We start from the raw sequence: 26,458 nt of genomic DNA, 5'->3' as shown, positions 1-26,458 counted from the left end.
CACCGTGGCACCACTGATGTTCCAGACCAAATAACTGCGGCAGGGGTGGCTGGGCCGGGCACTGTGGGACGCTCAGGGCACCCCCGGCCTCTGTCCACTCGAGTCCAGCGGGACACCCTCCAGTCATCCTCGCGCCATGACAGTCAGAAGTGTCTCCAGACATTGCCAGATGTCCCCAGGGTCTCCCCCGTGGAGAAGTGCTGCCACTGTGGTGCTCAGGCGGCTCCAAGCCTCTTAGCCCAGCGGCCGTGGTTCGGGAATTTCCTGGAAAGGAGAGCGCCTGGGTGATCTCGAGCAGTGACTCAGCACCAGCAGAGGGAGGAAGGCGGAAGCCCTCGTCCGAGCGGCCATGTGGCTTACTGCACATTCACCAAGCACAGGCGTAGGCCCCACGCCAGCGAAAGGTGGGGGACCCAAACCAAGGGAATCAGCACGTGCTCTCCTCAAAAAGTACATCCCGGGGCTTGAGCCCGGCAGGTACGACCCAGGCTCCGCAACAGACTCCCTGGGTCCGGCTCCTGGCTCCAGCTTCCCTCAGTGCGGGCTCTGGGGGGCAGCAGGCGATGACTTCAGTAACTGAGTTCCCACCACGCACATAGGACACCCGGATTGAGTTGCAAACTCCCAGCCACAGCCTGGGCCAGTCTCGGCGGTCGTGAGCGTTTGGGGAATGAGCCAGTGGATGGGAGAGCTCTGTTTGTCTGCTTCTGTGTATAAAGCAGATCCTACTGACTCTTGGTTTCTGATACAATCTTTCCATGAATTCCTCCCACTTGGCCCAAACACAGAACCTCCGTGAATTCAGTGCTTCTTGTGCGAGGGCAGAAGCAACACCAGGAGTTACCCTACTGCTGTCTTCCTTTGACAACCTACACTACGGGGTACTTTTCCTCCCTACTCTTCTCCTCTTGCGTTAGTTTTAAAGATATTTTCACTAAAGACCAATGTTGTGGTGCAGCAGGTTAAGCTGCCGCTTGCAGTACCAGCATCTCATATGAAAGTGTTGGTTCAGGTCCGGCTGCTGCACTTCTGATCCAGCTCCCTGCTAACGTGCCCGGGAAAGCAGGGGAGGATGGCCCAAGTGTCTGGGCCCCTGCACCCACATGGGAAACCCAGGTGAAGCTCCAGGAGACTGGTTCTGGCCTGGCCTGGCCCTGGCCATTGCAGCCATTTGGAGAGTGAACCAATGGATGGAAGACCTCTCTGTTTCTCTGTTTTCCTCTCTCTGTCATTCTGTCTTTCAAGTAAACAAATAAATAAATCTTTAAAAAAATTATAACAACAAAGAAGTGTTTTCTCTAAATGGTGAATACAAACAAAAGCCTCTGCCACATACAGACACACAGGATAACAGGAAGCTTGTAACCCCTGCAGCCTGAGACAGGAGATATCACCTCCACCTTGGAGCCCGCTGTGTGAGCTCCCCGTCCCCATGCATTCTCCTCCTCTTAACTTCTAGGGGAGTAAAACCTCTGTGTTCACACTTATTCGTTCAACAAACACGTTCCCGAGCACAGAGTGCCATGGAGACAGCCAGGAGGTAGTCATGGTGGGGCGCGGGGGTGGGGTGGGGAAGGGGGCGAGTTGTGCCTTGTGCAGCACCTTCCCCCCGGGGCAAGGGCCTGGGGCCGCTGTCCTCCTGGGCAGAGGGGCCGGATGTAGAACGCAGGAGAGGAAGGGCAAGCTGGACCGGCTGGTCCCTGGTTTGTCACCTTCCGGGAAACCAGCTGCCCCTCACGGTGTCACCAGCCACAGGGCGAGAAGTTTCCCCTGCTTTACTGAAGCACTTTCCCATGAGCCATTTCGGTTTCATCCCGGGTCCTCGCTCTCCCGAGGAGACACAGCCGAGGAGCTAATAATCCCACAGATGAGGGAAAGGGGCTGGAAATGGTCGGGCTGGCCCAGGTCACGTGGTTTGTCAGTGGCAGAATTGGAGCAAGGGACCCTTGGCTGCTTCCAATCCACCCCTTCCACTGCACCCTCAGCAGGGCAGGGGTGGGGCTCCACCCCGCAGGTGAGGCGAGGCAAGGTGGACGGGTGGGGAACCCAGGCTCCTAACAGTCCCCAGTGTGGGGCCGTGGGGAGCTGGGGGTGGGGACAGCCCTGTCCCCAGGTGCTCGGCTCCATACAGCCCTGTCCCCAGTTTAGAGTGACTCCATGTCACACGAACAGAGCCATCTTTCTTTCCATTTGACCTGGGGGGGGGGGGGGCGGGTGCTGAGGGGGTTTTGTGTTTGGTTCATTGGTTACTTAAGTTGAATATATTTGGTGCCACTTATTTACAAACCAATTTCTAGGGGCCAGTGCCATGGCTCACTTGGTTAATCCTCTGCCTGCGGCACCAGCATCCCATATGGGTGCCAGATTCTGTCCCGGTTGCCCCTCTTCCAGTCCAGCTCTCTGCTGTGGCGCAGGAAGGCTGTGGAGGATGGCCCAAGTGCTTGGGCCCTGCACCCGCATGGGAGACCAGGAGGAAGCACCTGGCTCCTGGCTTCAGATCCGCGTAGCTCTGGCCGTACCGGCCATTTGGGGGTTGAACCAACAGAAGGAAGACCTTTCTCTCTGTCTCTCTCTCTCTCTTACTGTCTAACTCTGTCAAATAAAAAAAAGAATTATATAAACAAATCAATTTCTACTTCACTGGTTAGTGTTCTTCGGTAAAGTTCTCCCCATACAAATTGTTGAACTCTTTACTTAGTATAGAGTTGGTCTTCCATGTACAAAGTTAATTGAAAATGGATCTCAGTGGAGAATGGAACTGGAAATGGGAGAAGGAGGAGGAGGAAGTGTGGGAGTGGGGTTGGGAGGGCAGGTATGGTGGGAAGAATCACTATATTCCTAAAGTTGTACTTAGGAAATGCGTGAAGTTTGTAATCCTTAAATAAAATGTTTCTTTTGGGAAAAAAAAAAGATCTCCCATAAACAAAAATCCAGCTGCCTGCACTGGCCCAGATGACGGCAAGCTGCTTAGTGTGGCCGCTCTGGTCAATGGGTAGCAGGTGTTCAGGGTGTGGTCTCAAGACAGCTCAGTGCCACAGTAGAGGAGCCATCTTGGGCTCTGGACAACGGAGCAGAAGCTGCATTCGATACAAGTGCCGCCAGGAGTCCCATGCATACAGCCAGGGGCTGGGGCTTGGAAAGCACTGCACTGGGCAGAATAGTGTGGGGACGGGCAGGAAGGGGACAGAGGAACAGCCCAGAATATGGCTTCACAGGCCGGCTGGGAGGGCAGCTCACGCACAACTGACACAGGCAGAGGGTGGCCAGCGTGCATATCCCCTACAAAGATCTAGGGACCTGGAGCGCCAAATTTAAGGAGGCCCCCAGGTGCAGCTGCTGGCGGTGCACTGACGTGACCCTGGAGTGAGTGTTTCCTTCAGCTTTGCACCCCAGGCATCTTGCCTACCTCATCACCTCGGCGCCAATAACCATGCCTTGCACATAGTCGGCACACTGTAACCATCTGATGAATGCATGCATTTATTTAACATACCTACTGAGTGCCAAACCGTCATACTAGGTGTGGGCTGGGTCTAGAATGAATTGGACACAGACCTGGTGCTGAAAGTTTAAGTTCGGAAGAACTGGAAGTAAAAGACGCAAAGGAAGGGAGGCAGAAAGGAAGGTGCTGGGGTGGCAGCGAGGGCGTCTAGCGGATCTCGGCTAGGCTCGGCCGTGAGAGCAGGAGCCCTGCCCCTGACAATGCACCCCCGTCCCTGGCAGAGCCCAGCCACCTGATGGGCGCCCCATATGTACGCTCGTCAAGTGCCAGCCTCAGCGTTGCAGAGGTACACACTGCTGTGGGGTGCAGCCTGATCACTGTGTTGAAGTCCAGAAAAGCAGGCAGTTGGGTGAGGTGAATCACGATGGCCACCCACACTTACTCATTTTCAAAGCCACCTGACACTACCCAGCGGCATGAAATCAGGACCCGTGGGGAAGGCCCCAGGGCTCTGAAGTTGGAATCTGGAAGCCGTTCACGATCACCAGGCTGGAGCAGGAGCAGGATTCCAGGGTTCCAGGAGCACCAGCTGGGACCTTGCCTACAGGGGTGGTCACAGCCTCAGGCACACAGCGCACAAGGCTGGGATCGCAGGGGCAGATTGCCGGGCACCAGCCCACGGCACAGCTCTGTGACGCAGGCTGAAACCTCTTTGTGCGTCCGAGGTCCATCCTCTGGGCAAGCAGAGGAGACGGCCAGCCTGTGGTGAGGCAGAAGCCACAGGGTGCACAGAGCTGGCGCCCAGGGCGGGGCATGGGTCGTTATCACACGCACCCTTCCAGCCACCCTGCTGCTCCGTGTCCTCTCCTGGCCTCCGAAGTCAGAGGCGGCATCCAGGGATGGCCTGGCCACGGCAGACACCTCTCCCATGCTCAGGGGACCGTGGGGGAGTGGAGAACCCAGAGAGGAAGCTTCCATCAGGGACCCAACGGCAGGGTTTAGAAAGGGGATTTCGGGGTAGCACTGGTCTTGCTGCTGTTTTTCCTCCCACGCAGCTGCCACCTCTGCCCACTCCTCTCTGGGTCCTCTTCCAGCCCTGCACCCATAGCTGGGGCGCCCTGACTCCCCAGCTCAGAAACTCCCTTCAGCTTTGCGAGGGGGCTGCCTGCTGCTTCTGCGCCCCGAGCCTACCTCCCCTGTACGGGGCTTTCGGTTCCCGGGAGGCTGCCACTCCCCGTATCCAGCATCTCACGCGCCTGACGGGGCACCCAGCTGCCATGTCTTAGAGAACCGGGTCCATTCTACTGTAACGTTCACTCTGTGAGTGAAGTTGAACGTCCCCTCCTTTTATTGCTGTTTACAGCCCTTGCCTTTTCTCCTGCTGGACCAAGGCCTTTTCACTTTATATTTGTTGAATCCTTTATTTAGTAAAGCCAAGAAGCCTTTGACTACAATGTAAATTAAAAACATGTTATCTCGGGGCCAGCACTATGGTGCAGCAGGTTAAGACACTGCCTGTGACACTGATGTGCCATTTGGGTGTCAATTCGAGTCCCGGCTGCTCCATTTCTGATCCAGCTCCCTGCTAATGTGCCTGGGAAAGCAGTGGAGGATGGTCCAAGTCCTTGGGCCCCTGCACACAAGTGGGAGACCAGGATGGAGCTCCTGGCTTTGGATCAACCCAGCCCCAGCCTTTGCAGCCATATGGGGAGTGAATAAGTGAATGAAAAGTGTCTCTGTCACTCTGTTTTTTAAATAAATAAATAACTCATTTTTAAAATGTTGTCTCAAAAATTATAAAATATTAAGTTTAAAAAAAAAGAAGCAAAGCCCACAACACCTTGACTTTGTACCGTTGTGAGCAAAGTGTGTGGTATGAGGCAGGAAGCAAAGGGAGGGGTCCGTTGTCAGAGGAACTAATGGAGAAGCATTGCCAGCCGGTGGGCGTCTCAGCCATGATTAGTCAGGTGGGACAGTGAGCAGTGCCCCCACCCCCGCACAGGACCTTCCAGGTAAGCAGCTGGGGGGAGGCCCCAGCCCCGCCCTGTGCTGGAGGAGTAGGCACCTGCTTTGCACAGGTGACCCACTGGCCTGTGCTTCACCTGCAGTTAATTGGGCCTCCTTGATGCCCCGGCTCTGGGTCTGCAGCCTGCTGAAAGAGCGCGAGTCGTGATGGAGGCCCACAGCACGGAGCTGCTCACCACTCCAGGGGGCGTCCGCGCTGCAAAGGAACCCCGTGTGTCTGAAGCGGCGGCCCCACAACAGCGGGACGGACACCGATGCGTGGAGGCTACACGGAAGAAGGTTTCCTCACGGCACAAGGATAAAGTTTCACAGAACTAAAATTACTTAAAATAGAGCAAGATGCCTCAGGAGGTGATGGGCATCTGAGCACTGGAAGTGGGGACGCAGGGGGCTGTGGGGCCAGGCTGTGCGGGGTTTGAGCCCCTGCCAGAGGTCCCAGTGCTTGGGCTGGAGAGCTGCACTTGCACTGATCTGCCTGTCCCAAGCCAAGGAGCTGCTTCTCCGGCCTGGACTGAGCAGAAGGGCCCTGTATGTATGGGTGCAGGCCTGTTGCTATGCCCACAAGCGGCCAACAGCATGGGGCACGCACATCACTCATTCACCACATGGACCTGGGACCTGGGATCTCACACACGTCGGTCACGGAGCTGCTGCAGGCAGAGTCGTGGGCTGGGAGCAGATCCTTAGACGCCATGGTGATGGGGACAATGATGATCCATAAAAATTAGTGGTCACTTCCTGCGGGCATAGTCTTCAGGCTACTACAGAACAGAATAGGATTCTGGGAAAAGGGCCCATGGTAGAGACAGGGGATGTAGGTTTCTGAGTTCAGACGCTAAAAGGGGGCTAAAGGACCCACTCGCCCAGGTGCAGGAAACAGTACCATTAGCTGTAATGCCACGTTCAAATACAAGGTGCAGTCATTCAAGTTAATGACTGTATTTTTTTTTTAAGGTTTATGTATTTATTTTAAAGGCAGAGTTGCAGAGAGGCACAGGCACAGAGAGAGAGGTCTTCCATCCACTGGTTCACTCCCCAAATGGCCACAACGGCCAGAACTGAGCCAATCTGAAGCCAGGAACCAGGAGCTTCTTCTGGGTCTCCCACGCAGGTGCAGGGGTCCAAGGAGTTGGGCTATCTTCCACTGCTTTCCCAGGCCATAGCAGAGAGCCGGATCAGAAGAGGAGCAGCTAGGACTCAAACCAGCGCCCATATGAGGTGCTGGCACTGCAGGCAGCAGCTTTACCTACTACGCCACAGCGCTGGCCCCTATTATATCCTTTACAGCGTAAGTTTGCCTCTGTTTTGAAGGTAACAAATGGCATAAGTATATGTATATTTATAATGACTCAAGTAGGCATTATCCAGTTCCTGGAAGATAGGAATCTAGAGAGTGAAACTATTTGCTGATTAAAAAAATCATTTATAAAATTGGTCCCTACAGAGACATCACTTCTCCGCCAGTGCTACTGCCCTGCTGAATAGGTCTCTGTGGGTCAGTCTCTGGCCATTTTAAAAATTCACCAAATGTAAATACTATGCAAATTTCCTCCAGAGAAAAGCTGCAACATTGCACAAGACATAGGATTTCATTAAGTTCCCAAAGGTAATATCAGGGAACAAGGACATCGACAAAGAGCAAACAGACCAGTTCACAGCTGAAGAACAGAGAGCTGAGAACAGTGGTCCCTCGTGGGCCCTGCCAAAGAAAAGATGTACATAGCAAAGCTTCGGAGCTGCCGCTGGCAACTTCGGCAGCCCACATCAGAGTGGGGCTGTGAGTCCTGCTGCTCCGCTTCCCACCAGCTCCCTCTAACTTGCCGGCAAGGGCAGCACGCGATTGCCCAAGCACTTACGATCCTGTCACCCACGTGGGAGGCCAGGACGGAGCTCCTGGCTTAGACTTGGCTGTTGCAGCTGCTTGGCAAGCGAACCAGCAGGTAGAAGATCTCTCACTCTCTCACTCTTCCTTTCAAATAAGTAGATGAATCTTTAAAAAAAAAAAAAAAAAGAAATACTACTGGGAAAATTGATATATTGTTTGATACTTTGCAAAACAGACATACACACACACACAAAAGCCCTAATTCTTAATAGGGCTTAAAAATCCAAGTAAAATGAAAAATATGATGATACATGATTTTGTCAGGAAACATATACTGAGAAAAGTTACTAAATATGGTCCTTTTTTAATTTTTATTTATTTGAGAAGCTGCGAGAGAGAGAGAGAGAAGTATCTCCCATCTGCTGGATCTCCCGGTGCCCCAAATGCCCACTACAGCTGAGACTGGAACAGGCCAAAGCCAGGAACTGGGAAATCAATCTGGGTTTCCCACACCACTTGCTTGAGCCATCACTCCTCTTAGCAGGAAGCGGAGTCAGGAGCTGAAGCCGGAAGTTGAACCCAGGTACTCCGGTGTAGGGCACGGGCATCTACCTGCTAGGGTAAATGCCTATCCCTCCAATTCACTCTTTGAGAATTAATGCATAGCTGCAGAAATAACCCAATGTGCTGAGTTAAAGAAAGCGGATTTCAATCCCTTTCCGGTTCACTTTTCAATGGGAAGTTCCAAACTTTCTTCCTCCCTCATTACCAAATGGTGATCCTCTTTTCAAATGCATCTCTAGTAGCTGCTCTTCCCCGATAGCAATTATTCTCCGATTTTCTCAGAAGAGAAGAGGGTGTGAGCCAGGGCCAGTGATTCTTCTGGACAATTTAGCTAACAGTAAGACAGAGGCAAACGGACTCACTGTCCTTTCCTTTAAAAGGCTTATGAAATGAACACAGAAGACATTCCTTATTATTAGAGAAAGCCCCAGAAAACCACCCAGGTCCTTCCCCCAGGCTTTGCTGGGAGGATTTGTTGGGTGAGGTCAAATTAGAAACAACTCTCAAAGCAAAAACTTTAAGAAACCAGAATTCAAACCTCAAGTTGACTTTCTCCTCTTTACAATTACTTATTTAGTAACTCCATTTTTCCTTGGACTTTTTACTTTTATTTATTTGAAAGGCAAAGCAGACAGAGAGAGTTCATCCGCTGGTTCACTCCCCAAGTGCTGGCAACGGCTGGGGCTGGGCCAGGCTGAGGCCAGGAACTCCATCCAAGTCTCCCACATGGGTGGCAGGAACCCAAGTATTTGAGCCATCACCTGCTGCCTCCCAGGGTGCAAGTTCGCAGGAATCTGACCGGAAGTAGAGGCGGACTCAGTCACCGCACTCTGATATGGGATACGGACATCCCAAGCAGTGGCTTAACCCATGGCACCACAACATCCACCCCTCCAGCTGACTTTCAATCACCATTAGAATGGATTTTTAGAATTTCAGAGCTAGAGGCCGGCTCACTAGACTAATCCTCCACCTGCGGCGCCGGCACACCGGGTTCTAGTCCCGGTCGGGGCGCCGGATTCTGTCCCAGTTGCCCCTCTTCCAGGCCAGCTCTCTGCTGTGGCCAGGGAGTGCAGTGGAGGATGGCCCAAGTGCTTGGGCCCTGCACCCCATGGGAGACCAGGAGAGACACCTGGCTCCTGCCTTCAGATCAGTGCAGTGCTGGCCACAGCGGCCATTGGAGGGTGAACCAACGGCAAAGGAAGACCTTTCTCTCTTCTGTCTCTCTCTCTCACTGTCCACTCTGCCTGTTTAAAAAAAAAAAAAAAAAAAAAAAAGGAATTTCAGAGCTAGAGCAGCCAGCACTGTGGCACAGCAGGTAAAGCCTTAAGTGCCAGCATCTCATTTGGATGCCAGTTTGATTTCCAGTTGCTCCACTTCTGATCTAGCTCCCTGCTAATGCACCTGGGAAAGTACTTGGGCCCTTGCCACCTACGTGGGAGACCTAGAAGAAGCTTCTGGCTCATGGCTTCCATCTGGCTGCTGCAGCCATTTGGGGAGTGAACCAGTGGACTGAAGATCTTTCTCTGTCTCTCCTTCTCTGTCTGTAACTCTTTCAAATATAAAATAAATAAATCTTCAAAAAACAGAATTTCAGAGCTAGAAAACAATTTTAGAAAATAGTTCCTGGGGGTCAAAATTGTACTGGTTTTGGTCAAACATTTTCAAGGTAATTTTCCATATTACAGGTAAGAAAACTATGCCACACTATTCACGGCTTGACTGGAACAAACACCTCCGTCTCTTGAGGCTAGAGCAGCAGTTCTTTCTCACCCTGGGCTGCACCCTGAATCACCCGGGGAGCTTTAAAAACTACTGATGGTTAGGTCTCACCCCCAGAGTTGCCGAGCAAAATGGCCTTGGGTGTGCTGAACAGGCAATTTTGCAAAGAGCCTCAAGTGATTCTGACGTGCAGCGAAGTGAGACACAGTGATCTTTCCTAAAGGCTGCTCTTGCAAAAGGATCTATATTGGGGCCAGCGCTGCGGCACAGCAGGTGAAAGCCCTGGCCTGAGGCGCTGGCATCCCATATGGGCGCCAGTTCGAGTCCTGGCTGCTCCACTTCCGATCCAGCTCCCTGCCAATGCTCCTGCGAAAGCAGCAGAAGATGGCCCAAGTCTTTGGGCCCAGGCACCCATGTGGGAAACCCGGGAGAAACTCCTGGCTTCCTGGAGTGAACCAGTGGATGGAAGACCTCTCTCTTTCTGTCTCTATCTCTCTCTGCAACTCTTTCAAATAAATAAAATAAATCTTTTTTCAAAGAAAGGAACTATATTACCTTCTATAGTAGCCCTCCCTCCTATCCTACCTTTTCCTTCCAATTAATCCTCTTTCTTCTCTAGTATTGCCATATCCCAACAACTGTTAAAGGCCAGATGCCCAAAAAGGCGGGAACTATGTGAACTCAGACTGTGGACAGCCGGCAAAGGCAGGTGGGAGGACTGGGCCCCCAGTAGCTGGGGAGGGTGGAACAGCAGGCCCACTGACAGCTGGACAGAAGTTGGGCTTCCAAGCTGGATGCGCCAGGGAGGGAACCCACACTGCCCCCACTGTGCCGCCCCCTGCGGCAGCAGACAGACACCCAAATCTCACCTCTGATCTCCTGCAAGTGCTCCTGGATGAGGCTCCACCCCGGACAGCGGGACAGCCGGCAGCAGAAGCAATCGCCCGCACACCGCGGAGCTGGACAAGGCCTGCGGCTGTGGCTGTGCCGATAGCACGTTGTCACCAGGCCCTGCAAAAACTCGTTCCACCACCTGCTGGTTCTCCCTTTTCTCTCCACTTCGCTGGACATGTAAAGACGAGGGTCAGACCCTGGTTCTAGAAGGGCAGTGGTGAAAAAGCAAAATTTGCAAACTGACCTTCCAGGGCCAGCGTGTGGAGCAGTGGGTCAGCTGCCACTTGGGATGCCCACATCCCATGTGGAAGTTCCGTTCCAGCTACTCCGCTTCCAACCCGGCTGCCCACTAATGAGCACCCTGGGAGGCAGCAGGTGATGGCTCAAGTCCTGGGGTCTCCGCCAGCTCTGGGAGGCAGGAGGTGATGGCTCAAGTCCTGGGGTCTCCGCCAGCTCTGGCTGTCGCGGGCATTTGGAAGATCTCCATCTCGCTCTCTTTCTGGCTCTCAAATAAAATAAAAAATAAACTAAAAATAGATACAGTTAGCCTTTTCCACCCCCTCTGTAAGTAATCAATACGAGAAAAACCTGTTTCAGACCTGAAGCCCTACTTAAACCTGGCTTTGAATCCATCTAAGTAAAAAGGCTGGGAGACCCCTCCGGGAATGCTCTGGCTCCTGCTGACACACAGCCAACCCTGGGTCAGGCGGCCCCGCCTCGGCCTCCTGGACAGCGCGCCCATCCAGACCTGACCGAAGGTCCACTTGTAACCTGAGCTAGGCCGTCCTTCTGCATTCCAAAGCGCAGGTCCTGGTGACTTGATGACTTGCATGAGGCCACTGCTGCCTGTCGTCATTACTCCCAAAGCCGAAGCAGCACCGGCTTCACCCTAAACAGCCAAGCAGGACTCGCACGCCAGACCTGCGCAGACGGGAGTTGCGATTTGGAAGCCCGCGCCGCCAGCATCTCGCATACTCAGCTTCCTGCCTGGGCATCGCCCGCAGAGTGTGATTCTGCTTTCTGGCCCAAACCATGGGGATCCAAGAGTTTACGGTATCCAGATTCCCTCGGTTCCTCTCTGGAGCACACACTCCACGGTGTCGGAAGGGCGGGGACAGAAACATGCATGGCACTTGATGCTGCAGGATGTGAGAATTTGAACAACTCTCCCCCTTTATTATATATTAATTTTGTGCCATATTCTAGGACCATCATACAAAGCATTTTCAAATTCCTACCAGTTAAAGTTGTGATGCAGACGTGTAAGCCGGTTAAAGGAGCCTCTTGGTTTAGGGGCCGAAGGACGAGGTTCATTGCTCAAACGTGATGAGAGCTGGGCCTCTTCTGTGAGTAATTCTGGACAGCTGGGCACACGCAAGGCAGGCTGGGACCCTCCATGAGCTGACCATAAACATGGTGAATCCTAGATGCCCATGTCCTGTGTGTGTGCTAGAGGACAGGAAAAGCCCAGTTAAGCGCTGTCCAGAGGTTTTTTTTTTTTAGCAGAGCAATGGTGTCCCACAGCTGGGGAAAACAAACCCTGATTTAACATATTAGGATATGTTAGGATATTAGCCGGGAGGGTTCACCTCCCGGCTCAGCCTTGTCTGCTGGGGGGCCCCCCAAGGCAAATGTAAGAAAGTAGCAAGAAGCCAGGAAAAAGCAATGGGGCGTTGGAGCAGTAGGGAGGAGACCTGAGACCAAGTGAACGCTGAGTAGGTCAGATAGGCCTGGGCCACCAGGGCTCCAAACAGCTGTCAAGGGGGAGGGCTCCCTGGAGGGCGTGAGGTGTGAGCTTCACACAGGCATCTTTCTAACCTCAGGTGAACAATATTGACTTAAGAACACAGTTGTTAAGCACTTCATAATGAATTCATGCTAAGTTCTTTCATTTTACTTTTTGTTAACCTCCAAGTCCCAGCTGTATTCCTTTCGCCCCCACAGCACCCGGTCTGAAAAGTCTAACAGGTCTTTAGATAGGACTGCTGCAACAAGGATGCAGGATGTGTGGGGGAGGGAGGGCCACAGGGACAGGGCCAAGACCTTAGCTGACTGACCAGAGCTTGTTTGTTGGAGGCTGCTCCAGGAATGCTTATCTTGCAGTGTTGGACTCAGAGGGGCCCACAAATGAGGAATCACCAATGCTGCCACAAACCAGCCCGAGGCACAGCTGCTTAAAAAGTATTTTAAAAATGTATCAGATCCAGCGCCCTGGCTCAATAGGCTAATCCTCCGCCTTGCGGCGCCGGCACACCGGGTTCTAGTCCCGGTCGGGGCGCCAGATTCTGTCCCAGTGGCCCCTCTTCCAGGCCAGCTCTCTGCTGTGGCCAGGGAGTGCAGTGGAGAATGGCCCAACTGCTTGGGCCCTGCACCCCATGGGAGACCAGGAGAAGCACCTGGCTCCTGCCATCAGATCAGTGCGGTGCGCCGGCCGCGGCGGCCATTGGAGGATGAACCAACGGCAAAGGAAGACCTTTCTCTCTGTCTCTCTCTCACTGTCCACTCTGCCTGTCCAAAAAAAAAAAAAAAAAAAAAAATTTATCTGAAAGGCAGAGTTAGAGAGAGACAGACAGGGACAGAGAGAGAGAGATCTTCCATCTGCTGGTTCACTCCCCAAATGGCCACAACAGCCAGGGCTGGACCAGGCCAAAGCCAGGAGCCTGGAACTTCATCCGGGCCCCCCACGTGGGTGCAGGAGCCCATGCACTTATCAGTAGGGAGCTGCCGTGGAAGTGGAGCAGCCAGGACTCAAACCAGTGCTCAAATGGGATGCTGGTGTCGCAGCAGCTACTTTACCCAGTGCACCCCAATGCTGGCCCCTTGAGTCACAATTTTGAACAGACAGTTTAGGCTGCCTCCAGCAGAGACCCTAAGCAATCCCCTGACGAATGTCCCACGGACCTGTGGGGGAATGTCCTGCGAATAGGTATCCCAAGTTTGTCACACTCCAGGCATGTATAGAATGCAAACAGGAAGGAGGCGACTGCTCCCCCTTGTCTGTATCCTGGACACGCCCCAAACCCTTGTTAGAAAAACTCTAGCAAACTGCTCAGAGAGGCAGTTTCTGTAGGGACCTATACTTCTCCACTGTTTCTTTTTCTTGTCACAAGTAAACAAAGCTTCTCTCTCAGCGACTCCCACTTGAGGCTGTTTTTTTGGCAACACTCCAAGCAAATGGAGCCCTTGTGTCAGCCAACAGTACCTTCTCGCAAAAGGTGTATAACATAATGTGTCTTTACAGAAATGCTAACCTGCTATAAATCCTGTTGTGTTTCCTCTGGTTTCCCCCTAATGCTGGGTTTTTAAGCTCCATCTATGTTGCTGTGTACATCTGGATGGTTGTTTTGCACTGCTACTTAGTATTAACTAATGCACATCTGCTTTTTTTTTTTTTTTTTTTAGTAGTCCTTTTCTCTAGTGTTAACAATTTAGGCTGCCTCCCACAGCTACCCCAGCAGTCCCGTGATGTGCCTCCTTATGGACCTGTGGGAGAATGTCCTGGGAATATATATTCCAGAATTTATCACCGGTCAAAGGGCATGTGCATGCTTTTTCTCAGCTGCCAGATGGCTTTGGTGAGATGTGGAACCAGCCGACACTCCCTCCAGCATCTCACACGTCTTCGGCTGCACTGTTCTGGGCTGTTCTTAGCAGCGTAGAGTAGATGCAGCCGTCACAGGGAACCGTCTTCACTTCGGGAGATCCAGGGGAAAGGGGATCTTCCGAACTGCCAGGAAGGGATGTGGTGACTCAGAAACCCAAAGCCAGCACACGCAAAGACTGAGACAGCGCTACCAGTGCAAGGGGTTTGCTGGCCATACGTCGTTCGTTTGCACAAATATTCCATGCAGTTTGCTCCCAGCCCCCATGCCTGGTTAGTCCGCACTGAGTTGATCGGAAGGATTATTTGACTTGGCTGTGAGACCCAGTGTCTTGCTGAGCAAAGCCTGGCCCTATCTCATAAGCTGTGGCTCCCTCCTCACCAACTGTCATTCTCCTTGGGTCACGATGTGGGGTAGAATACACAAGCAGCAATAAGTAGCAACAATGAACACTGGTAGAGTGCTTGGCCCCTTGCTACTCAGAGTGTGGGCCTCAGAGTAGCCACTCAGGTGTCACCAGGGATGCTCGGTGGTAGAAATGCAGAATCTTTTTTTTTTTTTTTTTTTTTTTTTGACAGGCAGAGTTAGACAGTGAGAGAGAGACAGAGAGAAAGGTCTTCCTTCCGTTGGTTCACCCCCCAAATGGCTGCTACAGCCGGTGCACTGCGCTGATCCGAAGCCAGGAGCCACGTGCTTCCTCCTGGTCTCCCATGCAGGTGCAGGGCCCAAGCACTTGGGCCATCCTCCACTGCCTTCCCGGGCCACAGCAGAGAGCTGGACTGGAAGAGGAGCAACCGGGACAGAATCCGGCACCCCAACTGGGACTAGAACCCCGGGGTGCCGGCGCTGCAGGCAGAGGATTAGCCTAGTGAGCTGTGGCGCCGGCCAGAAATGCAGAATCTTTGGGCCTGACCCAGACCTACTGGTTCAGAACCTACTTTTTACTTTATTTTTTCTGAAAGGACTAAATTGTTTAAGATTTACTTATTTAGTTATGTGAAAGGCAGAGTGACAGAGAGAGAGATCTTCCATTTGTTGCTTACCCTCCAGATGGCCAACACAGTCAGATCAGGCCAGGCTGAAGCCAGGAACTCCATCCTGATCTCCCATGTGAGTGGCGGGACCCAAGCACTTGGGCCATCTTCTGCTGCCTTTCTAGGTGCATTAGCAGGGAGCTGGATCAGAAGCAGAGTGGCCAGGACTTGATTTGGGATGTTGCCAGGGTTGCCACAATGCTGGCCCCAGAACACACTTTCAGCAAGACCTGAGGGGCACTATGTACTGAGTTTGAGAAACACTGCTTCGCTCTTTGTCAAATATTGTCACGTATGTGGTCTTACTCAACCTCTTCCTGACCTCTCTGATCATATTCACTATGTAACTCCCACGTGACAGTTGAGGAAATGGAGGCAGACTGGCCAAAAGTACCCAGAAGAGCCTGGCACAGAATTCTAGACTCTGCAGCTGCCTCTCGAAGTCATACTCTGTATCTCTCCCCTCCCCCACACCCCGTTTTCCCTCACTGCCAAAGGAAGAGACCCAGGAAGAGCTCCTTTCCGATTGAGGCCAGGCCCACTGGAGACACGGGCTCTGGTTTTGTCATCTTCAAGGAGGCAAACTTTTCGCTTGAGACCAGGAAGTGCTTCACCGGGGCTCAACCTCAGCCTCTCTGCTCTCCCTTGTGAGCGCTGAGTAGGATGGTGCTGTGGTCTGGACATCTGCGTCCCCCACATGCTGGACATTGACTTTCTGACCCGTGGGTGACGGTCATGGGAGGTGCAGAAGTCATGAGAATCAGCGCCTTATGAACAGGCCCCAGGGAGCGCCTTTGCTGTTCGCACCACACAAGGACATGGGGAAGGGGCGCACTTGTGAGAAGGCCGGCCGTCAGGAGAGGCTGAACCTGCTGGCGCCTTGACCTTGAACATCCCAGCCCCCTCAACTGTGACAAATGAGCCACCCAGTCTTCTGCACTTGGTGACAGCAGCCTGAATGGACTGTGGCAGAGTGACTGCTAGATCTTCAGCCAGCAAAGCTGACCAGGTTCCGTTTTGTCTACGAGAGCTGGGTGAGCAGAGGGGCTTAATCTGGGGGCCCCAGGTTCCACAGGCATCTGCACATAAAATTCAGGGTGGTCTGTGAAATTGGATAGAAAAAGGAATTAATATATTTTACTTTCACCAACCTCTAACCAGAACTTAACATTTTCTTCACAAAAACGATTGGAAACATTGGCCTTGGTAGGATCCATGACTTTGTCACTAACAGAAATCACTTTGCCCCTAATAGAAACAGAAATCACTAATTTCCATAGTGTATGATCACCGTTACATACCTCGGGCTCTTGCTATGCTTGTCACAACTTCCATGTCTTTAATTATTAGACCCACACCAGATCTCGTTATTAAATGTGCTAAGGGAGCACCAGTGTGCTAAATTACCATTTTATTGTTGTTTATTTATGTGTTTTTAAGATTTATCTTAGGGCCGATGCTGTGGCATAGTAGGTAAAGCCACCGCCTGCAGTGCCGGCATCCCATATGGGAGCTGGTTCGATCCCGGCTGCTCCATTTCTGATCCAGCTCTCTGCTATAGCCTGGGAAAGCAGTAAAAGACGGCTGAAGTCCTTGGGCCCCTGCACCCGCGTGGGAGACCCAGAAGAAACTCCTGGATCCTGGCTTCAGACTGGCACAGCTCCGGCCGTTGTGACCAACTGAGGAGTGAACGAGCGGATGGAAGACCTCTCTCTCTCTGTCTTTCTTTCTCTCTCTGTGTAACTCTTTCAAATAAATAAATAAATCTTAAAATAAAAAGATTTGTCTCAAAGGCAGGGTGACAGAGAGATCTTCCCTCTGCTGGTTCACTCCCCTAAAATGGCCCCAGAAGCCAGGAGCCTGGAACTCCACCCAGGTCTCCCAAGTGGGTGGCAGGGGCCCAAGCACTCAGGTCATCTTCCTTTGCTTTCCCAGCCGCATTAGCAGGGAGCTGGGCTTGAACCATATGGGATGCTGGCACCGCAACAGTGGGCTTACCCACTGCACCACTATCTTACTGGTTTGTTTGTTTGTTTTTTACAGGCAGAGTGGACAGTGAGATAGAGAGAGACAGAGAGAAAGGTCTTCCTTTTGCCGTTGGTTCACCCTCCAATGGCTGCCACGGCCGGTGCACCACGCTAATCCGAAGCCAGGAGCCAAGTACTTATCCTGGTCTCCCATGAGGTGCAGGGCCCAAGCACTTAGGCCATCCTCCACTGCACTCCCTGGCCACAGCAGAGGGCTGGACTGGAAGGGGGGCAACTGTGACAGAATCCGGCACCCCGACCGGGACTAGAACCCGGTGTGCCAGAGCCGCAAGGCGGAGGATTAGCCTAGTGAGCTGCGGTGCCGGCCATCACTATCTTATTGTTGATAACTTAGTAACTGTCTTGCTAAGTAATAAGTGTAATGTTTTCCTTTGAATTTTCTTATGAATTTCATTTTATGAACTTAAAAAACTTTTTTTTTTTTTCTGAGAAGGAGTTAACAAGCTTCATTCAACGGTGACAGCACCATTCCAGATGCTAGAACCGTCATCACAGCCTCCTTGCTGTTTGTCATTAAGGGTTGTTTTGGGTCACCTCCTAGGTTTGTTTAATATCTGTTGTTGATGACAACCAAGCACTTTAAACCGAAAGGGCTACATGTTTGTCTTCAGGAGTGAAACAAAGGATTTTTTAAAATTTATTTTTCACTTCATTGGAAAGGCAGAGAGACAGACACAGAGATAAAAAATCACTCATGCTTCATTCCCCAAATGCCTGCAACAGCCAGGGCAGGGGCAAGCCAAAGTCAGGAGATTAAAACTCCATCTGGGGCTCTCACATGAGTGGCAGGGACCCAAGTCTTTGAGCCATCATCTGCTGCCCCCCAAGGGTGTGCACTAGCAGGAAGCTGGAATGAGATGCAGTGCCAGGACATGAACGCAGACACCTCGAAAAGAGATGCAGGCGTCCCAGGTGGTATCTTAATATCTGCCCTACGATGAGTCTCTTGAGATTGCACTCCATTACACAGCCAGGCTTGGCTGGAGCTGGGGCAGCAGAACCCCACGGGAGAATTGTGTGACCTTTGCCCTTCTGGAAGATCTTCTCAACTTGCAGATTTCAGTTTAAAATGCCTCCTGTTGGGGCCAGCGCTGTGGTATAGCAGTGCAGGCAGAGGCATCCCATATGGGTGCCGATTCTAGTCCTGGCTGCCCCTCTTCTGATCCAGCTCTCTGCTATGGCCTGGAAAGCAGTGGAAGATGGTCCAAGTCCTTGGGCCCCTGCACCCACATGGAAGACCTGGAAAAAGCTCCTGGGTCCTGGCTTCGGATCTGCCCAGCTCTGGCCACTGTGGCCATTTGGGGAGTGAACCAGCAGATGGAATCTCTCTCTCTCTCTCTGTTTTCCTCTCTCTCTATACCTCTGCCTCTCTGTAATTCTGACTTGCTGATACATGAACAAGTAAAATGAAATTAAAATTTAAAAAAAAAATGGCTCCTGCTGGAGAGAGACCACCAGCCGCAGCTTCACTGGTTCCTCCTCCTTCTGTCAGCTTTCTGTTACAACCTTCATGACAACTCACACAGAAGCTGGAAGATGGCCGGCACCGCGGCTCACTAGGCTAATCCTCCGCCTTGCGGCGCCAGCACAAGTCCCGGTCGGGGCGCCGGATTCTGTCCCGGTTGCCCCCCTTCCAAGCCAGCTCTCTGCTGTGGCCAGGGAGTGCAGTGGAGGATGGCCCAAGTGCTTGGGCCCTGCACCCCATGGGAGACCAGGAGAAGCACCTGGCTCCTGGCTTCGGATCAGCGTGGTGCGCCGGCCGTGGCAGCCATTGGAGGGTGAACCAACGGCAAAGGAAGACCTTTCTCTCTGTCTCTCTCTCTCACTGTCCACTCTGCCTGACAAAAAAAAAAAAAAAAAAAAAAAAAAAAAAGAAAAAAAAAAGAAAAAAAGAAAGAAAGAAAGAAACCACTGGAGCATGGCAGGTGCTCCTTCAAGGCAAATTCTCTTCCTTCCCATCACGGAGTGCTCAGGACAGCGCGTAGTGGTGGGGTGGGACACTTTTCTTCCAGATCTCCACACTTCCCATTTCTCTAAGTCAAAAAATTTTTCTCTCCCTTCAATTTTCCTTCCTTTTCCACTTGAGTAGTTTTTCTAATCTTCCTTCATGGGGCTTTCTGCAAGTATTTTGATTTTTTTTTAAGTACTCAAAAGATGAGTATTTTGAAAATGGTGGCTGTTCCTTCAGGGTTAAAGCACACACCCAACATTTCAACTCCCTCCTGCAGAGTAGCAAACCACTGCCAAACCCACACTCCTCCACGGCAGGCAGTGGGGCGCAGGGGAGGAAGGAAGCGCTCCTGGGGCTGCTCTTCTATTTCTTGTTCATGGTCCCGGGGGTCAGAGTTCAGCAGGGCGGGCTCACCTATGCTCCAAGTGGTGTCAGCTGGCCCTGGGTCACGGCTGGAGGGTCCCAGGAGGCTCTGCTCACCTGTCTGCCGTCCCAAACTCCTCACCTTTTCCACACTGGAATGGCAAAGGGGGAGAGGACTCTATGACATGGGGTGGGCGGGGTAGGGTGGGTGCTGCAGCCATCTTTAGAAACAACTTATGCAACATAAAGAATTCAAGATAGGAGGGCTGGCGCCGCGGCTCACTAGGCTAATCCTCCGCCTAGCGGCGCCGGCACACCGGGTTCTAGTCCCGGTCGGGGCACCGGATTCTGTCCCGGTTGCGGCGCCGGATTCTGTCCCGGTTGCCCCTCTTCCAGGCCAGCTCTCTGCTGTGGCCAGGGAGTGCAGTGGAGGATGGCCCAGGTGCTTGGGCCCTGCACCCCATGGGAGACCAGGAGAAGCACCTGGCTCCTGGCTCCTGCCATCGGATCAGCGCGGTGCGCCGGCCACAGCGCACTGGCCACGGCGGCCATTAGAGGGTGAACCAACGGCAAAGGAAGACCTTTCTCTCTGTCTCTCTCTCTCTCACTGTCCACTCTGCCTGTCAAAAAAAAAATTCAAGATAGGAAAGAATCTTTTAATGAGCTTAAAAATATAGCAAATCGTATAATGAAAATAGTGAATAATATTCACCAGTTTTTAGAGGGGATTTTTTCTTCCTACTCCATCTGTCACTTTCACTTTCAGAATCAGCCCTTGTTTGTTCCTCCAGGCCACTCTAGGAACCACTAGGCCATAGAGTCCTGAGGAACCACTAGGCCATAGAGTCCTGAGGACAACATCCAGGAAGGAAGTCCTTGCTGGGACATCCCTCGCCACCTGCCTGCTGCCGTACATCCCCCGGTCCCCTGTGCTTCCCCAGGTCCCCTGTGCTTCCCCCAGAGGCCACCCTCAATTCTCTTTTTCTGGTTCCTTACTTCCCCTAGGGGATTTTGTCCATTGCCCTGGCTTCAACTGCCCCCTATACTCTGAAGACTCCCACATCTTCATCTCCAGCCCACACGTCCCCCTCCTAAGATCCAGAACTGCAAAGGCAACCACCTCCTAGACACCCCCATGGCCACCTCAGCTTTGCATGTCCGAAACCAAATTTTGCATTTTCTTCCTCTGCACCAAAGCCTACTGCCTCTCTGTAGTCCTGCTTCCCCCAGTGAATGGAGCCAGGCTCTGACAGTCCTCCTCCGTCCCCCGCCTCTGCCTCACACCCACACCGACCAACGGCCAGAACCTGCCTGCTCTTGGCAGCTCTTTTCCACATCTCGAATTCAGGCCAGCCCTCAGCTTAGCTGCCTATATTACTACGAAAGCGTCTTGTTGGTGTTAGACCCCTCCCTTCTGACCCGTTGTCCACACAGGGCTAGAAGGAGCTTCCTAGGCCACCAAATCCCTTCAGGCGGTCTCCATGGGCCCTTAGGATAAACGTTTACCTTCTGGGCAGCTTTCCTTAACAGCCTAAGCTCCTCATCCTGTCAAGTCTGCAGCCCTGGGTCTCAACGCTTTGCACCTGCACCCTTCTACGTCCCAGCTTAGAGATCCACGGGGCGGGGAAGTCTCCCCTGACTCCTGCCCAGGCCTGCCCGTCCATGCCCTCATCTCAGCATTTACTGGGCTATGGCGATGGCTAACTCACGTATTCACGTCTCCCACCATCCTGGAAGCTCCTTCAGCCCAGGAACTATATTGCTTTTATGAATGCTCCTCAAGTGTACAGCTAATGCCTGGCACAGGGTGGGGAAGAGAACAAGTGAACGAATGAGAGGAGACCCATTGTCGGAAAGGGGGCAGGGAAGATGACGTATTAGCCAGCGCTCATTAATTTGAAATACCTGAGAGGAGCTTTTGGGGAAGGAAAGGTTTGTTCTGGCTTCCGGTTTGGAGGTGCACAGCACAAGAGTGGGCGGCACCGTTGTCTGGTCCCTGATAAAGGCTGGTAATGGAGAAGTGTATACGAGGAGATGCCGGCGCCGTGGCTCACTAGGCTAATCCTCCACCTTGCGGCGCCGGCACACCGGGTTCTAGTCCCGGTTGGGGCGCCGGATTCTGTCCCGGTTGCCCCTCTTCCAGGCCAGCTCTCTGCTATGGCCAGGGAGTGCAGTGGAGGATGGCCCAGGTGCTTGGGCCCTGCACCCCATGGGAGACCAGGAAAAGCACCTGGCTCCTGGCTCCTGCCAGGATCAGCGCGGTGCGCCGGCTGCAGCGGCGGCCATTGGAGGGTGAACCAACGGCAAAGGAAGACCTTTCTCTCTCTGTCTCTCTCTCTCACTGTCCACTCTGCCTGTCAAAAAAAAAAAAAAAAAAAAAAAAAAAAAAAAAAAAAAAAGAAGTGTATACGAGGAGCGATCACAGGGTGAGCCAACACACAGAGCCAGGGAGCGAGCTCTTCCATCCTCTGTGTGGTCTCCAGCTTATCAGCTTAATCCAATCCGATCACGTCCTGACAGCCAGAATCAAATCAAGCCTCCACTCCGGTCCATCAATCATTATCATTAATCCATTAACCCTTAACTTAAGACTTCGGGGTTCAAATGTCTGCACGAGTTAAGGGAGTCAAATCCTGTTATCTGTAACAGATGCTAGGGTACAGTGTGTTCCAACATCTGTAACAGAACATTCTTTACACATGAGGCCCCCTTCCCTTTGCTATTTTTTTTTTTTTTTAAGATTTCATTTATTTGACAGAGTTACAGAGAGAGGTAGAGACAGAGAGAGAGAGAGGTCTTCCATCCACCGGTTCCCTCCCCAGATGGCCGCAAAGGCTGGAGCTGCGCCGATCCGAAGCCAGGGGCCAGGAGCTTCTTCCAGGTCTCCCATGTGGGTGCAGGGGCCCAAGGACTTGGGCCATCTTCTACTGCTATCCCCGGCCATAGCAGAGAGCTGGATTGGAAGAGGAGCAGCAGGGACTAGAACCAGTGCCCATATGGAATGCTAGAACTTCAGGTCAGGGCTTTAATCCACTGTGCCACAGTGCTGCCCCCACCCCGCCCCTTTGCTATTCTGATCGAGGGAGAAACCGGCCCCATCAGCAGAGTCAGCATCTGGCCTAAGTGCTGCTTGAACTTAAATCCATGCCCAAGATGATAATTTCCCACATCTGGACCTGCAATAAAATGAGCTACAGGAAAGGTATAGAAGGATTTACACTTCTACCTAGGCATTTGCCCACATTCTGTCTATAACCCCAGTGGATCTTTAAAGACAACCTGGTTTTGTTTCCCCATAGGAAAATATCTGAGTGGGGGCTGGTGCTATGGTGCAGTGTGTTAAAACCATGGCCCACAGTGCCAGCATCCCACATGGGTGCCGGTTCAAGTCCCAGCTGTTCCACTTCCTATCCAGCTCCCTGCTAATATGTACCTGGGAAAGCATCGGAGGATGGCCCAAGTCCTTGGGGCCCTGCACCATGTGGGAGACCCAGAAGAAGCTCCTGGCTCCTGGCTTTGGCCTGGCACAGCCCCGGCCATTATGGCCATTTGGAGAGAGAACCAGGGGATGGAAAAACTCTGTCTCTCCTCTCCCTCTGTCTTTCTGTAACTCCACCTTTCAAATAAAAATTTTTTTTGACAGGCAGAGTGGGCAGTGAGAGAGAGAGACAGAGAGAAAGGTCCTCCTTTTTCAGTTGGTTCACCCCCCAGTGGCAGCTGCGGCTGGCGCACCGCGCTGATCCGAAACCAGGAGCCAGGTGCCTCTCCTGGTCTCCCATGCAGGTGCAGGGCCCAAGACTTGGGCCATCCTCCACTGCACTTCCAAGCTACAGCAGAGAGCTAGACTGGAAGAGGAGCAACCAGGACAGAATCCGGCGCCCTGACCAGGACTAGAACCCGGTGTGCCAGCGCCGCAGGCGGAGGATTAGCCTATTGAACCGTGGCGCCAGCCTCAAATAAAATATTTTTAAAACTTAAAAAAAAAAGTCCGAGTGCCTAATACAGATTAGATGTTGGATCCACAAATCATAATGATATGGCCACCATATTGAAGGAGCCCAGATCTGGGTGGAGTGTGGACAGTAATTAGTAAAATACATCTTGCAATAAGATGTGATTAAGTGCTCCACGCCCAGCAAAAGGTGTGGCCACGGAACAACGTGTGTAAGCAGAGAAGAATGAACTCATGTTGGAGTTATCAAAGAAGGCTTCAACCAAGGGGCAAGGGAGCAAAAACCTCGAAAGCCAAGAAGGCAAAGGGGTCATTAAGGAGAAAAACGTGTTTCTTCCGAGAAAAAAATGGCCTCCCCTTGCACATAGAAAATCCACGTTTCACCCCATGACCCATAACCCCGCAGTCGTCTGGCTCCTCTTGCCTCACTCTGCAGCTCATCCCCTCCCATGCCCGGCACCCTCACACCTCCAGCACCGCCCTTCCTGCTGCAGGACCCGGCTTTAGCTGCTCACTGCACTTTCGTGGACTCGCCCTGGATCTGCTTATCCTCTCAGAAGGTTTTCAGCTTCGAGTCTCCTCCCGAGGGCAGACTTCTCTCTCTCAAACCAAACCAGTCCCCTAGGCACAGTAACATCACCCATGCATTGCAAAGACTAACCTTACCTTCACAGGTAGTGCACGTGTGTGGTCTCCGTGTCTGTCTCCCCATCTAAGCTTTCTACGAGTGGGGACCTGGCCTGTCTTGTTCACCGTTCTTGTCCCGGCGCCTAGAACACATAGTAGGTGCTCCACAAACATCCTTTGGAATGGAATGGGTGCACGAATGGAGGTAATGGAAACTACTTCCTGGATGAGGACATGGCATGAAGTTGTGGCTATTCAGAAGCTGTGGCTGTGGGCCAGAGATAGTCCCGGTGGAAAGGTGAGCTGGAGGGAGTAGTTGGGGAGCTCGTGTCCAGCCTGTCCAAAGGAGCAGCTGGGAGCAGAACACGCAGCTCAGAACAGCACGGCCTTTTATCTCCTGGCCTGGCGACAGGAGCCAGGATCGTGTTTACACGGGGACTGCTGTGATTGGATCATGACTTCAATAAAGGGATTCTGCTCTCGGTGTAGACGTCGGGCACTGGGAAGCCAGCTGGAGTGTGGGTGGAAGTTGGGGGGGGGTGGTCACAGATTGTTCAATCTCAGCAAGAGTTGATGGCAGACTGACCTGCAGCAGCATTTGAAGGGTGGATATAGGGGACGTGGGTGCCAACGGGAACTGGGGCCTTGAGGGGGAAGGCAAAGGCCACATGGGAGGTGAGGGGCCCACAGGAAAGAGCAGCAGCAGCCACTCGAGTTTGGGTTCTGTGACTCTGAGGTCCCTGTGGGACACCTGGCTCTGAATCTCCAGCGATCCTGCCGCCACCACTGCCCCAGGCACTGCCTCTCTCTCCTGTCCTGCAGCTCTCCCGCTGCGGCTTCTCAGCACACGGCGACCCTACGCCAGCAGCCCCACACTTAGGCCTGAAGCGTCTGGCTGTGGCCAGCCCAGGGGGCGGCTCCCTGACAGGAAGGAAGGCAGGCAGGCCCAGGGCTGGGCACACACAGGCAAGCTTCCTGCCTGCAGCAGGTGCCCCCCACCCCCCAGCTGCTCCAGCTCCTGGGCTCAGATCAACAGGATGGGACAGCCCGGGCGGAAGGAAGTCTGCAGGGAGGGACACCCGAGCAGACGGCGGCAGGGGCCTGGGGAGCTGCCTGGGCGGCAGAGCTGGCACGCCTCCAGCAGCCAGCAGGGGCAGTGACAGGAGGCCATTCAGCCCCTTCCACCCGGGGGCCCCCCCTGGCCTGGCCAATGGCATCCTCGGTACTGTTGTCGCCGGCTAGCCCGAGCCTTAGCAGTTTCTTGGTTTCACCGGGGAGAAAGGGGTCCATCAGGGGCTCCTGCCTCGTGTTCAGCCTGTCACTGGCCCCCTCTGCAACAAAAGCTGCTGTGAACAGGCACAAACGGGGAGCCAAGGGCACCGCAGCAGAGCCCCCGGCCCCGAGGCGGCACACACACCGGTTTCCTGTTCTGAACGCCGGCCCGCCTCCGACAGGGTCAGGGCACAGTGGCTGGGGGGTGGTGGCGGCGATTCTGGTACCGCGAGCCTTTGTCGCGGCCAGCACCTGGCAGGCGTGTTCCTGCGGGAGCCTGGACACCTTAGGAGACCCCTTCCCAGCCGGTGTCCACGGCGGCTTCCAGGCTGGCCTTTGGCGAGGGGAGAGTGGGCGGGCGTCTCCCTTTGAAACAGCTGCAGGCTGCGACTTAAACTTCGACTACACCGAGCTCCAACGCGATCCTGCCGCCGAGCGTCGGCGCCAGAGACGGGTGAAAAGTCCGGTCTACGCTCCCCGGCACGCCATTGGTCCAGTTCCCGGGGCTTCCCGCAGTCCCCGCGCCACCCCTCGGAGGCCCCGGGGGAAGCATGGGCGGGGCAGGCCGAGCACGGATGCCTGCAGCGAGGCGGGGGAGGGCGCGCCCACGCCGGCGGCTCGGCGTGGGCGGGGGGCGCGGGAGCAGGTGGCCGCTGCGTGCCCGGGCTCCTCCGCCCTCCTCCCTGGCGCGCCACCCGCCCACGACCCGGTGAGGCAAAACCCAGCAAACGACCCAGAACTGCAGCTCAGTCGGTCACTGGGCTCGGCGTTCTCGCCAGACGCGCGCGAGGATGGCGCTTCCAAGGCAAATCTCTTGGCTCCAGCCCCTTGGCTTGCAGCCGCCGCCTCCCCCGCCCGCTCGCCCGGCGTCCCGCCCACTCCGTGGCGGGCTGAGCTGGGGCCCGGCGTGGCGGGGACGGGGCGGAGCGGGCGGCCCTCCCCACCCCCACGTGGGGCCGGCCCGCCGCCGCCGCGCCGCGCCTCCCCGTCCGGCGCCCGCCCGCGGCGCCGCCCCCTCGGCCGGGGCGGGGGCCGGGGCGGCGAGGGGTGGGCGAGGGCGAGGGCATCACCGAGTCAGGTGGCCGCGGGAGTTCCCCGGGGTAGGGCCGAGGGAACACGCTGCCGGGGATTGTGTAC

At 53.8% G+C, this 26,458-nt stretch overlaps 1 long non-coding RNA gene across 2 annotated transcripts; it reads right to left on the bottom strand.

Moving 5' to 3' along the window:
• Positions 1–9,988: 9,988 nt before the first annotated feature.
• Positions 9,989–26,313, bottom strand: LOC127490791 (uncharacterized). 2 transcript variants are annotated; one of them, XR_011389285.1, is made up of 4 exons: positions 24,089–26,313; positions 19,522–19,622; positions 13,724–16,210; positions 9,989–11,921 (listed from the first exon to the last, which is right to left on the bottom strand). It is a non-coding gene; the product is annotated as an uncharacterized lncRNA (long non-coding RNA). The 2 variants fall into 2 exon arrangements; XR_011389286.1 differs by having other exon boundaries at positions 15,118–16,210.
• Between the last annotated feature and the right edge of the window lie 145 nt (positions 26,314–26,458).

This window comes from Oryctolagus cuniculus, chromosome 6 (assembly GCF_964237555.1).
Source record: "Oryctolagus cuniculus chromosome 6, mOryCun1.1, whole genome shotgun sequence".
Taxonomy (NCBI): domain Eukaryota; kingdom Metazoa; phylum Chordata; class Mammalia; order Lagomorpha; family Leporidae; genus Oryctolagus; species Oryctolagus cuniculus.
The sequence above is the reverse complement of the archived record's forward strand: the minus strand, read 5'-3'. Positions and strand labels throughout refer to the sequence as shown.